The 16,100-nt window shown below is 41.8% G+C and overlaps 1 long non-coding RNA gene and 1 pseudogene across 2 annotated transcripts; one reads left to right on the plus strand and one right to left on the minus strand.

Moving 5' to 3' along the window:
- Positions 1–258: 258 nt before the first annotated feature.
- On the minus strand, positions 259–1,215 carry LOC101724704 (small ribosomal subunit protein mS35 pseudogene; annotated as a pseudogene).
- A 7,112-nt stretch (positions 1,216–8,327) lies between these two features.
- On the plus strand, positions 8,328–15,767 carry LOC106010396 (uncharacterized). Of its 2 annotated transcripts, XR_015446370.1 has the most exons (4): positions 8,336–8,815; positions 9,868–10,003; positions 10,108–10,193; positions 11,545–15,767. It is a non-coding gene; the product is annotated as an uncharacterized LOC106010396 (long non-coding RNA). The 2 variants fall into 2 exon arrangements; XR_015446368.1 differs by having other exon boundaries at positions 8,328–10,003.
- The last annotated feature ends 333 nt before the right edge of the window (positions 15,768–16,100 follow it).

Here is a 16,100-nt window from a genome sequence, read left to right on the forward strand (position 1 = left end):
GGCAATTTGCAATAACTGACAACATTTTAAATAAACATGATAATGGTCCCATGTGATAGACACCAAATCACCTTGCCCATTTTACAGACTAAGAAATTGAGGCAAAGGGAGTTACATACCTTTTCCAAGATCACAGACTTCATAAAGAGTAAAACTGAGATGCAAATTCAGGCAGTCTGGCACTAAACTACCATGCTCAGGACTGCTGCATCTTTTTTTTTTTTTTTTTACGATTACAGATAATTTTAAAATTAACTCTTGGGTAAGAAGTGGTTTTTAAACTTTCATTTTTACATCAAATTAGATATTGATTACATGTATTGTAAAATAAAGCATATCTTCCCACTTCACAACTCATGTTAGATTTAACAGTCTCTTCACTGACTCTTTGTACTGTGAAAGGGTAATTTCATTTTCCCCCTCATTCTTAAGACTAACAAGAGACTTTTGATAATTTTCAACCTCTTTAGTACCAAGGAGCTCTTCTTTATTTACTTCTATGTTTTTCTCAGCGATGCTAATTTGGAGAAGTGTTTCCAGGATATTTTTTTCTGAGGAGCTATTTTTCCATATATATTCTTCCATGTCTGCTTCAGACTTATTTTTTTCCCATTCTTCAGTTTTCCAAGATTCATGATATGATACTGTCAGTAGATACAGTGCATAATCATAGTTCTGTCTCTTTAAAGGGCATCTATCTGTTTTGATAGTGAGTACATCTGTAGTCTTGCAGTATCATTCTCCTACAAGTTTAATCAATTTCTTCTTTGCATGATCATCTAAATTCAAACTGGAAAGTTTCACCCTTAAGGTTACTCCTGTGCTTTGGGGTTTCGAACAGATGGTCCTGATGAAACATAATCAGCAGTGGCAATTTCAATTGGAAAATGCTTTGCACATTTCTCATCACTGTCTAGTGCAGCTGGCCACTCGGTGCAGAAATCTTTAAGAGCTTGGCAGTGCTTTTTAATTGCTACAGGAGTCAAATGCAGAAAATTAGGGATCTTTAGAAGTTGTAGATTTCCTTCCTTTGCCATAGGGATGCCCTTTTTCACCGGATAACCCATCCGAACAGGGAGAGGCACTGCAGAGGGCTTAAAGGGCACTGCAACAGGGTAAACACTAGGCCAGTCCTGGTCAACAGACATTTTCTCTGTTCTAGGAGGTAGTGCCTGTCTTCTCATTCGCCTTTCACTTTTGGATGTTCTTTCTCCTGTATGTGGGCTAGGTCTCCGAGCGTAAGTGGCCTGGGTCACAGCAGTGGAGAAGGCCCGCAAGCTGAACCGCCATGGGAGCACGGCATCCGCCATGGCTGCAAGAATGGCCAGGACTGCTGCATCTTATGAGTGCTTTACTACTCTCCTGACCCAGGGAATACACTCCTACTTATTATTCCTAGAGCTAAAATTGCACGTGTAAAAATTAAATATGTGGCAAAATATTGGAAAGTAACCTACTTCCCTCCAAAAGAGAAATGTTTTCATGAACTATATAATATCTATAAAGTAGAATATAGTACAGCCATTAAGTTACCAAGGCATCTAATATGTGCTTACATGAAAAAGTCACCAAGATAAATTACTGAATATATGAAACAAGGATCTGAGTGCTGCTGGTTCTTTTGAGAACGGAGCTGCTTATACTGGTCTAACTTCACACTATACAATTGATAAAAGCTGGGCAAATGCTATAGAACAACTACAGAGCACACTGGAGAAAGACCAAAGCAGGCAGAAATTAAGGTACTATAAATCTTTGAAATCAGTAAAACTCATAGGCTGTGTTTCATATCTAGCTTGGCTTTTCCTCAATGAACATACCAGGGTCTCAGGTGAGACCACAGGAGGGGCAAATTGTTCTCACTTTATGAGAACCACTTCTTTTTTTTTTTTTTTCACATGGTTGTGGCCATCATTCTTTTTTTCCCCATTAACTTTATTGGTACATTTTAGGTATAAAATACAGTTACATTCATCACTGGGATCTTGTACCGTTACATGAGTATCTTGGTTCTAATTTTTTTCCCCTTCCCTTGCCCTCCCTTCAACCCCTCCACCCTTCCCTATTTGCAAAGACCTTGTTTCCATTTTTTTTCCTATTCTCATATTTTTTCCTTTCCCTTTTTTCCCTTCCCCTACCCCTCCCAATTCCTGTGCTCTTTTAGACCTTTTCTTCCTGTTACACAATATCAGTTATACATTTTTAAAATTACAATATTAAGATCTAGGAGATATTACCACAGATTTTACAGAATTTAAAAGGACATAGAAAGCATATTACAAAAATCTTTTTTGAAATAAATTTGACAACTTCTAAGAAGTACCTTGGAAGACAAATTAATGAAACTAACTCTGGAGGAAATATAAAATTTGAATAGCACCTATTAAAGAAAGTATATTCCTAGCTTGAAAACCTACCTATGTGACAATAGCAGGCTCATAAACATTTTAACTGATAAATTATATCAAACAATTAAAGCAGAAAAAAAGAAGGAACACTTCTTCCCTCATTTTAGGAACTCAACATTGTGCTAATCCTAAAACTGGATAAAGATAATAGAAGAAAATGTATGAATATAGATAGAAATTTGTTTCACAAAACAAACTATTGGAAGTCAGATCTGGCAGCACGTAGAAAGTGGTTTTGCTATAGGGATGGCAATGTTGGTTCAGCATTGGAAGATCCACCCCCAAAAGTCATCATTTTAACAGAGAAAAGGAAAAATCCATATGATCCTGTCACTAGTTGGAGAAAAAGTATTGGACTAAATTCCACAGCTGTTCATGGTAAAAGCTATCAGGAGCCTAGAAGTAGAACAGCAACTTCTCAACAGATTAAAGACATGTACTACACACTTCCAGTGAGAATGCCTTATATAAATGGAGAAGATACAATGCTTTCTCCTTAAAGTGGGGAACAAGGGCAGATATGCTCACTCTTTATCTGTCCATTAAACTTTGAAACCTAGTCCCCACCAAAATAGTCTGGCAATAAAATGACACAACTAGGACAGGATTGGCATGGCAGAAGCAAAATCTTTTTATGTAGATGAAATGATCATCTACAGAGAAAATACTAAGAAATCTCTAGGAACCCCTAGAGCTTGTACTTGAATTTAGCAGGATTAGAAAACACAAGGTATATATAAAAATTCAGGTCTGTGTATACTTGCTATAAATGAAGAATTGGATATTGAAATTTAAAAGTTATGTAGGAGTACAAAGGACCTAGAAAAGTTAAAAACAAAAACAAAAAACAGTTTTGGAAGATGTTTAGTACCTAATTTTAAGACTTCTTCTAAAGCTACAGTAATCAAGGCAGTGTTGGTGTAAGGAAAGACATATAGATCATTTGAATAAAACAGAGAATCTAGGAATAGAACCACACATATATGGTCCACTGAGTTTTGAAAGATTATTTAACATTAGCATTTTATAGAATATAAACTCAATTCAAGAGCCGAGGAACAGATAGTGTTTTCAGCAAATGGCACTAGAACACCTGGTATCCATATATAAAAAATTAACCTCAACCCTTTTTTTCCATACATGAAAATAACTTGAAGGGATCTATGAACCTAAGTAAGAAAGCCTAAAAGTATGAAACTTTAAGAAGAAATTATAAGGGAAAATATTTATGAATTCAGGGTAGGCAAGAACTACCTAGGATACAAAAAACAAGATGTATAAAAAGAAAAAGTTGATAAATGAGATTCCATCAAAATTTAGAACTTTAAATGACATCATTAAAAGGAAAAGTAGTCCTTAAACAGACCATATTTACAATGCATATAACCTATGACCAGAATATATAAAGAATTCTTAGAGCTCATTAATAGACAACCCAATTAAAATGTAGATGTAAGAAGATGATAAATAGCCAGTATAGCACAAGGAATGGTGCGCAACTCTAGAATCAGAAAAATACTGATCAGTACAATAATAAGATTGAATTATACACTCATTAGGGAGATGAAGTTAAAAGTTTTAAAAGCCTTGTCATGATTTTTCTTTTTGTTGGATTCTCCCCCTTTGCTTTTAATTTGTCACACCCAATGGATTCATTCTGCTGGGTTTCCTGGGGTTGTGATCCTCATTGTCTTTTCCTAGGGTATTGTCTAAAATTTTTTGGAGTGCTGGTTTAGTATTCATGAAGTTCCTGAGGTGCTCTTTGTCATGAAAGTATCTTATTTCTCCATCAATTTTGAAAGATAGTTTTTCAGGGTACATCAATCTGGGTTGGAGGCTGTTTGCCTTTAGGGCTTGAAATACATCACTCCAAGCTTTTCTTGCCTTGAGGATTTGCATTGAGAAGTCTTCTGTGATTGTGATGGGCTTTCCTTTGTATGTGATTTGTTTCTTTTCTCTCACTGCTTGTAGAATTTTGTTTTTCTGTTGGATTTCTGGAATCCTAACTATTATATGCCTATGTGTAGATTTTTTTGATTAAGGCTAGCTGGAGTCCTATATGCCTCACTTATCTGTATGTCAAGTTCTTTTCCCCTCCTTGGGAAGTTTTCTGCCATCTCTTCTGTGAACAGTTTTTTTATGTCATCTGCACTCTCTCCTGTTTCTTCATTGACTCCAATCAGTCTTATGTTATTCTTCTTTGCATTGTCTAGCAGCTGCTGGATTGATTTCTCCTGTTCCCTTACAATTTTAAAGCAATTTTTCTTTTCCTGGTCACTAATTACAATCTTATCTTCTATATGTGAAATTCTATCCTCACATTGGTTCATTCTGCTGTGCAGACTTTTGATGGAATTTTTAATCTCTTGGAAATCTGTTTGTATCTGTTTTATGGATTCCATTTGTTTCCTATGTTGGGATTCCATCATGTTCCTCAGCTCCTCTATTTTTTTTTATCTGTGTCCACTCTAGATTTATTAATCATGTCTTGCACCATGAGCAAAATCTTTGCTGTTATCTGAGTAATGATTTCTGATTTCATTTTTCCCAGATCCTCTTTTGTTGCCAGTTCAGAGAGTCCAGGTGGTTGAGTATCAGAGTGTTCCATCTCATTTCCCTTTGAGGTTGCTGTAGGTGACCAGAAGCCTGTTTTTGAGACTTGTTTTCATGTCTTCTCATTTCCCCCAGGGTGGTGGGTGCTTCTGGTGCCCATGCAGCTCACTTTCTCTGCCCTAGGAGCTTGGGATGGCAGCAGGGGAGCTTCCTTCCGGGTTCTAGGACCTGCTCAGCTTCTCTGCCCTAGGAGCCTGTGATGGAGGCAGGGAGCTTCCTTCCAGGTGCTGGGACCAGCTGAGCTTCTCTGCCCTGAGAACCACTTCTAAGATGCCAAGAGATCCAAGAAAAAATAATAGGCTGATCCAAGATTGCACTGAGTGCAACTTCCTGGGGACTTAACTGAAAGTAGCATGACCAGGTAGATTCCCATGATTTGAGTCAGAAGTAAGAAGGTTTATGAAATGGACAATACATAAATGACTTCATGGGCCAGGGATTTAGCTCAGTGGTTCAGCCACCTGTCTTGTATGTGGAAGGTCCTGAGTTCCATCTCTGGTACCCACCAAAAAACAAACAAAAATGACTTCATTCTGGCTGGAATGTATCTGGTTTATCTCAAGCTAACAGCAAAAACATCAGGCACATTTCCCATGTTGATGGCACCAGGGACTTGTTGTGAAGCTCCACATATCACTCTAATTGTTCTATTTATAGTATGCTGGGGAAGTGTGAAGAAAAACCAACTAGGGTTACTCAGAGATAATCATGATGGTTATCATTCAAGATGCCTGCAGTCATGTCAAGCTGAATTCATATACTCACACTAAAGCAAAGGCCATGCTAGAATAGTACAGGTAAAACTAAAATTACCTGCCGAGGATGCTGTAGAGCATACTCAGATTGAAACACAGTGAGAGAATAAGATAGAAAGTGTAGGAAAGTTATGGGAGATATACATGACATGATAAAAACAAGCAAACACATATCTGTATCTCCAGTATGAAAATATTATATCTCCCAACCTATTAGATGTTTGATATGCAGAGTTTCTGTTTTCTAAAATCAGAAAAATAATTCTAGGAAAAAAGGAGGTTAGGAGTAGGAAGATATTTATTGAGAGGGTAGCTCCTGTGAGGCAGGAGGGGACCTGAATGGGTAGCCAGGGACCCCACTTTATAGGGAAGTTTTATAGAGCAAACCTAGATGGGTACATGGTGAATTACAGCTATGATCAACCAATAAGGTTACAAGTATAGTTGCTAAGTAATAGTGACCCAATAGAGAAACAAGTCACATAACAAGTGTGCATGGAAAGAACAAAGACTTTTATGAAATGATGGAGGTCTTGGTCACCTACAGGGATGACTGGTATCTATGTAGACTTCACTGGGCTTGGTGTTTTTCTTTTGAGGAAGTATGCAGGCCTAGTCAGTTCATCTTAATCTTGAGGCCTGGTCTCCAATGGATTTATCTCCAGCCATGGTTGTAATATGTTTTACCTTTGACCTGACTCTCTCAGGGGCTAGCCTTATCTGACTACCGATATTTCTACCTAACTCAGCTGTCTATAATAATGGCATACTGTGCTCCCAGGGTAACTGAGATGGGGAGGACAGCACATTGTCCAAGGGGAAGAAAGAAAGAGGCATAAAGTTAAAGTGATAAACTCTACCTTTATACTCTTCTTAAACACCACAAAGGCAGTCATGGACTTAACTGATGAATGAAAGAGAGGGAAAAGGAGAGAGAGAGAGAGAGAGAGAGAGAGAGAGAGAGAGAGAGAGAGAGAGAGAGAGAGAGAGAGAGAAAGAGAGAGAGAAAGAAAGGGAGAAAGAGAGAGAGGCAGATGAGTGGTAGGAACTAACTCAACAAAGCCACAGGGCCAGGCCTGAGCCAACATAGAAGAGAAAAGCAGTAAGAAGAAGGCAAGAAAGACCCAGACTTGCCTTTGCTGAGGTGGGAAAGAGGCCTGAGCTGGAGGCAGAGCCAGCCAGCCTCTGAGGGAGCAGTAAAACCTGGGACAGCCCCACCTCCACTCAGCTCAGGCTCTACTGAGCAGGCCTGAGGCCCCAGGGCCTCACAGAGAGCTACTCTGTGTTTGTGGCACAGATTGTAACTCATTCCTGTCACCAAGCTGGTAGGGACAATTCAACTCCCAAAGGCAGTAAATGGAAGAATTCTCCAGAGAAAAATAAAGAGCCCAGACACTGAGGGGCTCTGGGTTGTGAGCACTGAAAAGCCACCATGCCTCACAACTGCCCTGTTATGGCTGCCACCCACCAGTTGACAAGAACTTTCACATACAGCTCCTCACCCAACCTCCAGAGCCTTACCCTTAAATAAAATTGACTCAAGAATCACCAAATACTTGAGGAAAACCTCCAAAGTGCAATAGAGAAAACAAAACAAATACAGTGGGTCCCTGACTTATGAACTCAATCCATTCCCAAGGTCTGCTTATAATTCAAGTTGGTCAGTGAAGACTCAGGCTCCACTACACAGCCTTCAAAGTCTCTCTCCTGTGTACAGACAGATCTCAATGTCCTTAGAGAGACATTGGCCTAGGATTTCTCAATTAAACCCACACAGGAAAGGATGTTGTGTTCCTTCCAGAACTCTTTGAGGGTTAAATCTGTATCTGAGACCATCTGAAAGCCCAAGTGGCCAGCATGTGGGTCATAACTCAAGACTTTGCTTATAAATTAAAACTAAAATTCCAGTCATAACCCAAGTTGTTCAAATATCAGGCTGGTCATAACTCAGGAGTCCACTGTACCACAGAGAAAATAGACAAGCAGGCATATAAGAAAACTTGATTTTGTACAGTAGAATGAAAACATTAGAAATGTGGTAGAAGCTCTTAGAAATTAAAAAAAAAACCCTATGACAAAAGGAATTAAACATTCAAATATACCATAGAGATAAATTTGAAAAAAAATCTACCAAGTAGAAAAAATAATGAAAAGATCAATTCAGGATATCCAACTCACAAATGCTAGTAGTTTCAAAAGGAGAGAAAAGAAAAGAATTCTTATAAAAAATTCAAGAAAGGACCAGGGATTTAGTTCAGTGGTTCTGCCTCCTACTTCACAAGCACAAGGTCCTGAGTTTGATCCCCAGTAACCCCCCCCAAAAAAAAATTTCAAGAAAATTTATAAAAGTTTAGTTTTCAGATTTAAGAAAGATCCATGAATGTCTGGCACAATAAATAAAATTTTAAACTCCTACCAAGTTATTTTAACAATATGTTTCAGAATAAAAGAAATGACACTAAAAGGTCCCAGAAAGAGAGTAAAGTATTGAAAATGGAAAAAACAGGAATGATGCCTTTGTACCTGAGAGAAAATTATTCCCAACCTAGAATTTAATACTCAAACTGTAAGACCCAGATGAGACTTAGCACAAGTAATGCCATCTTGTTACAGGCCCTCCAGCTTGTCCCTTTGGGTTTTGGGTTCACTACAGGACACAGAGTTCCCAGGATGTACTTGTTTATCTGTTAAAACACCAGGAATGTACCATTGTTTCTGTGTAAGAAACACCTTGTTTGCTAAGTAAAGAACATCTGCAACACCCCCCAACCATCCCCTAACAGCAAAAATTCCGCTTCTGTAGTTCTGCTTGTTAAGCACCCCTGCAGCCCCTATAAAACCTTCCAACCCCCTGAACTTGGGGCCCTCTCTAAGCCTGTTGCTTGGAGAGTGCCGTCTGGCCAGACTAATAAAGGCCTGTTTTACTTTTCCAACTTGTCGGGTGTGTTCCTTCCCAGGTGTTCTTCGCTACAGTCAGCTCCTCGGAGCATTCAGTAAGGCCCTCAGTCTTACATTTTGGAGGCCCAGAGAGATCACCAGGTAGGAAGCCCGGTTCAGCCGAGACTCTGTGGTGGGATCCAGCAGGAAACTCTTGGGTACAGACCTCAGAAAACCTCCAGATGTAAGTTTTTGGCCGGTTGCAACCATTTGTTAAGTCAGGAGCGAGGTGGCTGATGAGCCGGGAAGCCTCCCCTGACCCTGAGGTTCCTGACGAGGAACAAGGGAAGATTTAGTTTCAGTTTGTCGTGGTGCCCATTTGTCTCGTCTTTTATGTGTTAATGTTGTGTCTGTTGTGTGTCTGATTTTACATTCTTTTCAGTCCTCATCAGGAGCAGAGTGATGGCAGGATCCTGCTCTACTGGGTCCACTCCACTTGACTGTTTTCTCACTAATTTTAAATTGGCTTTTTCTCCAGAACAAGAAGATGAATATGGGGAAAAATTTTCTCACAAAAGACTTTGCTCCCTGTGCCAACTAATGGCCAGCCTTTGGGGTGGGATGGCCAGCTAAAGGGACTTTTGACCCCAGTATTTGCTGGAAGGTGTGGGGCAAACTCACCAGTCACCCTGGCCACCCAGACCAATTTTCCTACATAGACATCTGGGTTCAGGCTTGTGAGGAGCCCCCAGCTTGGCTGCAGTGCTGTTCTCTTTGAACAGACACTCACATTTTAGTCACTGCCCCGAAAGGACCCCAAGGACTTAAGACCCAGGCTCCCAAGCTGGTACTCTCACAGGAACCTGACCCCCTAGATCCCTTGGGAGGGCCTCCGCCCTATGTGGAACCCTCCACCTCCTCAGATAAATCCTGTTCTAGACCCCGAACTCCTTTCCTTCCACCGTCTGTTCAACCTTTGGCTCCTATCTCTCTCTATCCTCCTCTCCCTGAGGGGCCTCACTCCCCAGACTCAGTGACTTCTCCCCCACACATGTGAGCTTGGGCTGCATATGGACCTAGCAAGATCCCTGCAGGGGAAACTAGTTGGGCTCCTCTCTTGCCCCTTCGGGAGACTGAGCAAGATCACTATGTTTATATCCCTTTCACTACCAGTGACTTATACAATTGGAAACACCAGAATCCTCCTTTTTCAGAGAAACCCCAAGCTCTAATCTCTCTCCTGGAGTCTATGTTTCATACCCATGATCCTACTTGGGATGACTGCCAACAACTCCTCCAGGCCCTTTTTACCTCAGAGGAGAGAGAAAGAATCTGGAGACAAGCTGTAAGGTCAGTATTAGGTGGAGCAGAGGTCCCCCTAGATAAACAGCACTGGGCCCATATTGAGGCACAACTCCTGTCCACCCAACCCCATTGGCAAGTTAATTCCTCAGGTGGGAGAGAGGCTCTCCAGAACTATCATCAGCATCTCCTGGCCAGCCTGAGGGGAGCTGCTCAGAAGCCTACCAATTTGAGCAAGGTAAGCAAGGTCCTTCAAGAATCAGAGGAATCCCCTTCTGCCTTTTTGGAGCATCTGTTGGAAGCATACTGTATGCATACTCCAATCGATCAAGATGCCCCTGCAAATCGGCAGGCAATAAATTTGACATTTTTCACCCAGTTAGCCCCAGACATTAGAAAGAAGCTGCAAAGGCTAGAAGGATTTGAGGGAGAGAATAGAGAAAAGTTGATGAGTGTAGCTATGAAGGCATTTAACAACAGGAATCCCCCAGAAGAGAGAATGGCCAAGAGACTGGGAAAATCAACTATAGCCGCCTTGGCTGATGGAGGATTTGTCCAGAAAGAAAGACCTGAAAACAAAGGAGGGAACAAGGGAAAGATCTGACCCTTATTAAAAACAAAAAGGTCAGTGTGCCTATTACAAGGAAAAGGGCCATTTTAAAAGGGATTGTGGAAAGCTAAAGAGAAAAAGAGAAAAGGAGGCTCAAAAGGAAAAAGGTGAAATCCTCTTAGTAGATGAAGAAGATTGACGGGGCCAAGGCTCATGGCCGCTTGACTCTAATGAGCCTATGGTGACTTTGGAAATAGGGGGAACAGATGTCCAGTTCCTTGTGGACACTGATGCAGCCCACTCTGTCCTGAAGACTCCCCCCCCTTGGAACCCTCACTTCCTTAAAAACCTCCATTACTGGAGCCACAGGAAAGTTGGCCTCCTACCCTTGGACCACTAAACAAACTGTAAATCTAGGAAAAGGCACTATCACCCATTCCTTCTTAGTTATCCCTGAGTGACCATACCCCTTGCTGGGAAGAGATTTGCTACAAAAATTGGGGGCTGTTATTTCCTTTGAGCCTGAAGGAGGGACTTTCAAACTCAAGCCACCCTCTGCCATTATGGTAATGGTTCCCCTACAAGATGAATTTAAATTGCTAAAGGAAGGTGCAGAGCCCCCCAAACAGAAATGGGACTACCTTCAGAAAAAGTTTCCCCAGGTATGGGCTGAAACCAATCCACCTGGGCTGGCCAAACACCATGCCCTGGTGGTGGTTCAATTGTTGGCCTCTGCTACCCTTGTCCATGTGTGACAGTACCTCCTCCAGCTGGAGGCCAAGGTGGGGCTCTCCAAACACATCCACCAACTCCAGGAAGCTGGCATCTTGGTCCCTTGCCAGTCAGCCTGAAATACACCCCTACTTCCTGTGAGGAAGTCTGGCACCTCAGACTTCAGACTGGTACAGGATTTGTGGGAGGTAAACAGCCAGGTGGAGACTGTCCACCCAATGCTACCAAACCCCTATACTCTGTTGAGTCTCATCCCTCCTGCTCATGTGTGCTACTCGGTATTAGACCTCAAAGATGCACTTTTCAGCCTATCTCTAGCACCAGTGAGCCAGCCCCTCTTTGCCTTCTAATGGACTGACCCAGACACCGGGACTACCGGACAGCTGACATGGACCCGGTTGCCACAGGGATTCAAGAACTCCCCCACTCTGTTTGGAGAAGCTCTCAGCAAAGATCTATGAGAGGTAAGGAGAGTTTTTCCCCAAGCAATTATTCTTCAGTATGTAGATGACCTCCTGGTGGCAACTTCAACCAATGAAGAGTGTATTGCAGTCACTGAGGGCCTCCTGGAAGTCCTCCAAGACCTGGGATATCAAGTGTCTTGGAAGAAAGCTCAGCTCTGCCAGACCAAGGTAACCTACTTGGGCTATATTCTTGAGAAAGGAAAGAGGAGTCTGGCAGAATCGAGGGTATCAGCAATTCTCCAGATTCTAGAGTCGAGCTCAAAGAAACAGGTGTGGGAATTCTTAGGGGCGGTTGGGTATTGCAGAATTTGGATTCTTGGCTTCACTGAGATTGCCAAACCCCTGCACAAAGCCATTGTGGAGGGAAATATGCCCCTCAAATGGACTGAGGCTTGCCAGCAGGCCTTTCAATTGCTCAAGACTGTGCTTGAGTCGGTACCAGCCCTGGAATTGCCAGACTGAAACAAGCCCTTCACTCTGTATGTACTGGAGAGAAATGGGGTAACCAAGGGAGTGATTACTCAGCTTTTGGGACCATGGAAGTGGCCAGTGGAATACCTCTCATAGAAACTAGACCCAGTGGCCTGAAGGTGGCCTACCTGTCTGAGCATGGTAACAGCAGCTGCTGCTCTAACCCGAGAGGCTGACAAACTGACATTTGGCCAGGATTTGACTTTGATCAGTCCCCATGCCATTGAGCCCTTGTTGAATAGCTCGCCTAACAAATGGGTGTCTAATGCCAGACTGTTACAATATCAAGGACTCTTGTTAGAACAGCCACACATTAAGTTTGCCACCACCTCTAGCCTCAATCTGGCTACTCTACTCCTGGAATCCTATGAACAGATGCCTATCCATGATTGCCTTGAGACTCTTGAAAACTTGAGGGGAGGATGTCCGGATTTGATGGACCAGGACCTCCCCCAAGCAGAGATAACATTCTATACTGATGAGTGTAGTTTTGTTTGTGATGATGTACAGTATGCTGGGGCGGCAGTGGTCAACCAGGACCAACAGGTGGAATGGGAGCAGGGGCTACCTCAAGGGACATCAGCACAGAGGGCTGAGTTGATTGCTTTAACTAAGGCTCTGGAATTGAGAAAAGGAAAAAGGATAAATATATTCACTGATAGCCATTATGTTTTTGCCACCGCCCATGTACATGGGGAGATTTATCAAAATAGAGGGCTGCTGACCTCCGAAGGAAAGGAAATTAAAAACAAGGCTGAGATATTGGCCCTGCTGCAAGCCATCTGGTTGCCTCGAGAGGTCGCCATCATCCATTGCTGTGGGCACCAGAAGGGGCTTAGCCCCGAGATGATTGGTAATAATGCTGCTGGTCAGGCAGCAAAATGAGCTTCCCAAAAATCAGTGGGGAAGCAAATGATTCTGCTTCCCATGCCAGTACTCCCAGAAAAACCTGAATACACAGATAAAAAAGTAGTGGAAATGAACAGGAGACACTGGACTCAAGGAAAACATGGATGGTGGATGACTAATGATGAAAAGGTGGTGCTCCCAGCTGCTGTAGCAGATATGTTGCTGTGAGAACTACATGAGTCCACCCACCTTGGCAAGAAAAGGATGATGGCTGCCCTGTGACCTCATTTCATCAGTGAGGGATTGGCCCAAAAGGCCCAGGACACGGTGAAACGATGCCCCACCTGCCTCAAGGTAAATGCTAATCGGGTAATTGGGCCCCCTGGGGTCCAACACAGAGGACTAACTCCAGGCAAACATTGGGAGTTGAACTTTACTGAAATGAAGCCTGACATGTATGGGTATAAATACTTACTAGTTTTTGTGGACACTTTTTCAGGATGGGTAGAAACATATCCCACTAAGAGGGAGACAGCTAAAGTAACAGTCAAAAAGCTCTTGACAGAAATAGTCCCCCGTTTTGGTTTACCTTTAGCTCTGGGATCAGACAATGGTCCACCCTTTATGGCTAAGATATCTAAATTAATTAGTAATATCCTTGGAATAAAGTGGAATCTACACTGTGCCTATAGGCCTCAAAGCTCAGGACAGGTAGAAAGAACAAATCAAACTTTAAAGGAGATTCTGACTAAATTGTGCTTGGAGACTAAACTAGGTTGGGTAGAGCTTCTCCCTTTTGCCCTCCTCCAAACTAGGTGTACTCCCAAACCTCCCCTGAATCTATCCCCCTTCCAGATTGTTTATGGACGATCTCCCCCAATCATCCCGCTAGTAGATGTAGAATTGAAAGAAAAGTTCTCCCACCTTCGACTCCTTAAATCCCTAAAAGCAGTTCATCAGCTTCAGTCAGAGCTACATGAGACATTACGAGAAAAAATGACTAGTCCCAGTGAAAAACCTGTACAACCTTTACCCTATAAGCCGGGAGATTTGGTTTTTATTTGCAGGTTTGATTCCAAGACCCTGGAATCTCATTGGAAGGGACCGGTTCCTGTTGTCCTGTCAACTCCCTTGGCTGTGAAGGTGACTGGACACTCTGCCTGGATACATTGCAACCATCTGAAGGCAGGACCCCCCGCAGACATCACGAAGGACAAATGGAAGATTATCAGCCAACCAAGCGACCGGAAGCTGAGACTGGGGTGGGTTGGAGATATTTCTCATTCATGATAATATTCTCTGGAACATTGGCGGTACTGCCCCCAAGAAAATTGGACCACACCAGAAATGTATGGGTTCAATTGACAAAATCACTTAATCTGTCTGAATTGTCTGAATATAGATATAAATTTCCATTATGTATTAGAAAGCTGTCTCATTCTGCTGTGTACCCCTTTAAGTTTAATACAGCCCTATACCTTGTTTAAGGATATCCCAGGGAAAAATCTCACTTATAACAATAGTTACAATTGGGGGCATTCCTCATGTCATAAACCTAAAAATGCTGTCAAATTATATACACCCAGGATAATTATGTCAAATAATACCCAATGTGCTATGTATGTAAATTGTACAACCAAGTGTCTGAAAATAAAACGATCTAAAGGGATGCCCTGCCATATAAAACAGAAAATTGTATATAACAATTGCCATATCTCCCTGCTGACAGGATGGTTTTATACCTGTAAAGGAATAACTTTCAATTATATTCCAGCCAATTTAACCAAGACCCATTGCTGCTTGAGTCATCTAGCTGTAGTTTTACCAGATAGACTTGATTTGATTATGTCAAATAGAACTAAACGTTGGTCACCTTATACTGCACCAGGATGTGATGATGATGTAGGTCTTTTGACAGATGCTGAAGTGGTATCTATGATAACATCTTTTGTTGCTCTGCCTTCCATAGGAGTCCATGCTGAAAAGGCAGTACAAAAATTAACATGCAAAGTGGTCAAAGGGTTAAATGCTACCTCATCAGCCTTGGCATTAATTAACCAGGAGCTACAAGAACAGAGACAGACAATCTTAGATAATAGAGCAGCTATAGACTATTTGTTGCTCTTTCATCATCAAGGTTGTAAAAAATAAAAAATATGTGTTGTTTCAATCTGACTTGACAATAGTCCAGAAATTTAAAAAAAGATAAAACAGTTGGAAGACTTGGCTAAAAGGGTACATGATAAAAAAGTAGGATGGGACTTGTTCTAGTGGCTAACTAAATGGTTGCCCAACCTACAATGGTTAAAACAACTTTTTCTTGTCATATAGTTGTGTGTGTATGCTTAATATTGTCGTGCTGCTGTATACAATGGATGCCCACATTTATACATAAGATTACTTAAGTTGTAAAATCAGTGGGGAATGTGGGACCGCATAACTCTGTAATCATAAGGCTCCCCTCAAGCCCCAACATAGTAACTGATTGTGAGTTAATGGTTAAAACGTGCTTGTTAGTTCTGGGACACTAGATAAAATCTGTAACAAACATAGAGTTCCTAAGTGAATTACCTGACTCCTTGTTTGTCTGAAACCGATGTTCCGGACACAGCTATCTATAAGACAATCTACAAACATCTTTTGACCATCAACATTTTTTTCTTGCTAATTTCCCCTGCAACCCCCTATAAAAACAGCCTCAGACTCTGAGCCAGTTGCCTCTCTAAGCTACTTTGCTTTGGGAGTGCCACCTGGCCAGACTAATAAAGGTCTGTTTTACTTTCCAACTTGTCCAGTGTGTTCCTTCACGGGTGTTCTTCGCTACAGTCAGCTCCTTGGAGCATTTGGTAAGGCCCTCGGTCTTACAGTAGGAAAAGGAAAATCTTTGCCTTCTTAGATCACTTACAAGAGGCATTGATAAAACATACATCCCTGCCTCCTGATTTTATAGGACAGACTATTATTAAAGACAATTTCATTATCCAATCAGCCCCAGATATTAGGGAAAAGCTACAAAAGATGACTTTTGCTCCAGATAGCTCACTTGATGCTTTAGTAAAGATTGCTTCCTCAGTATTCT

Source organism: Heterocephalus glaber, unplaced genomic scaffold, assembly GCF_053883595.1.
Source record: "Heterocephalus glaber isolate CG9 unplaced genomic scaffold, H.glaber_assembly_v1.0 deba00000347, whole genome shotgun sequence".
Lineage (NCBI taxonomy): Eukaryota > Metazoa > Chordata > Mammalia > Rodentia > Bathyergidae > Heterocephalus > Heterocephalus glaber.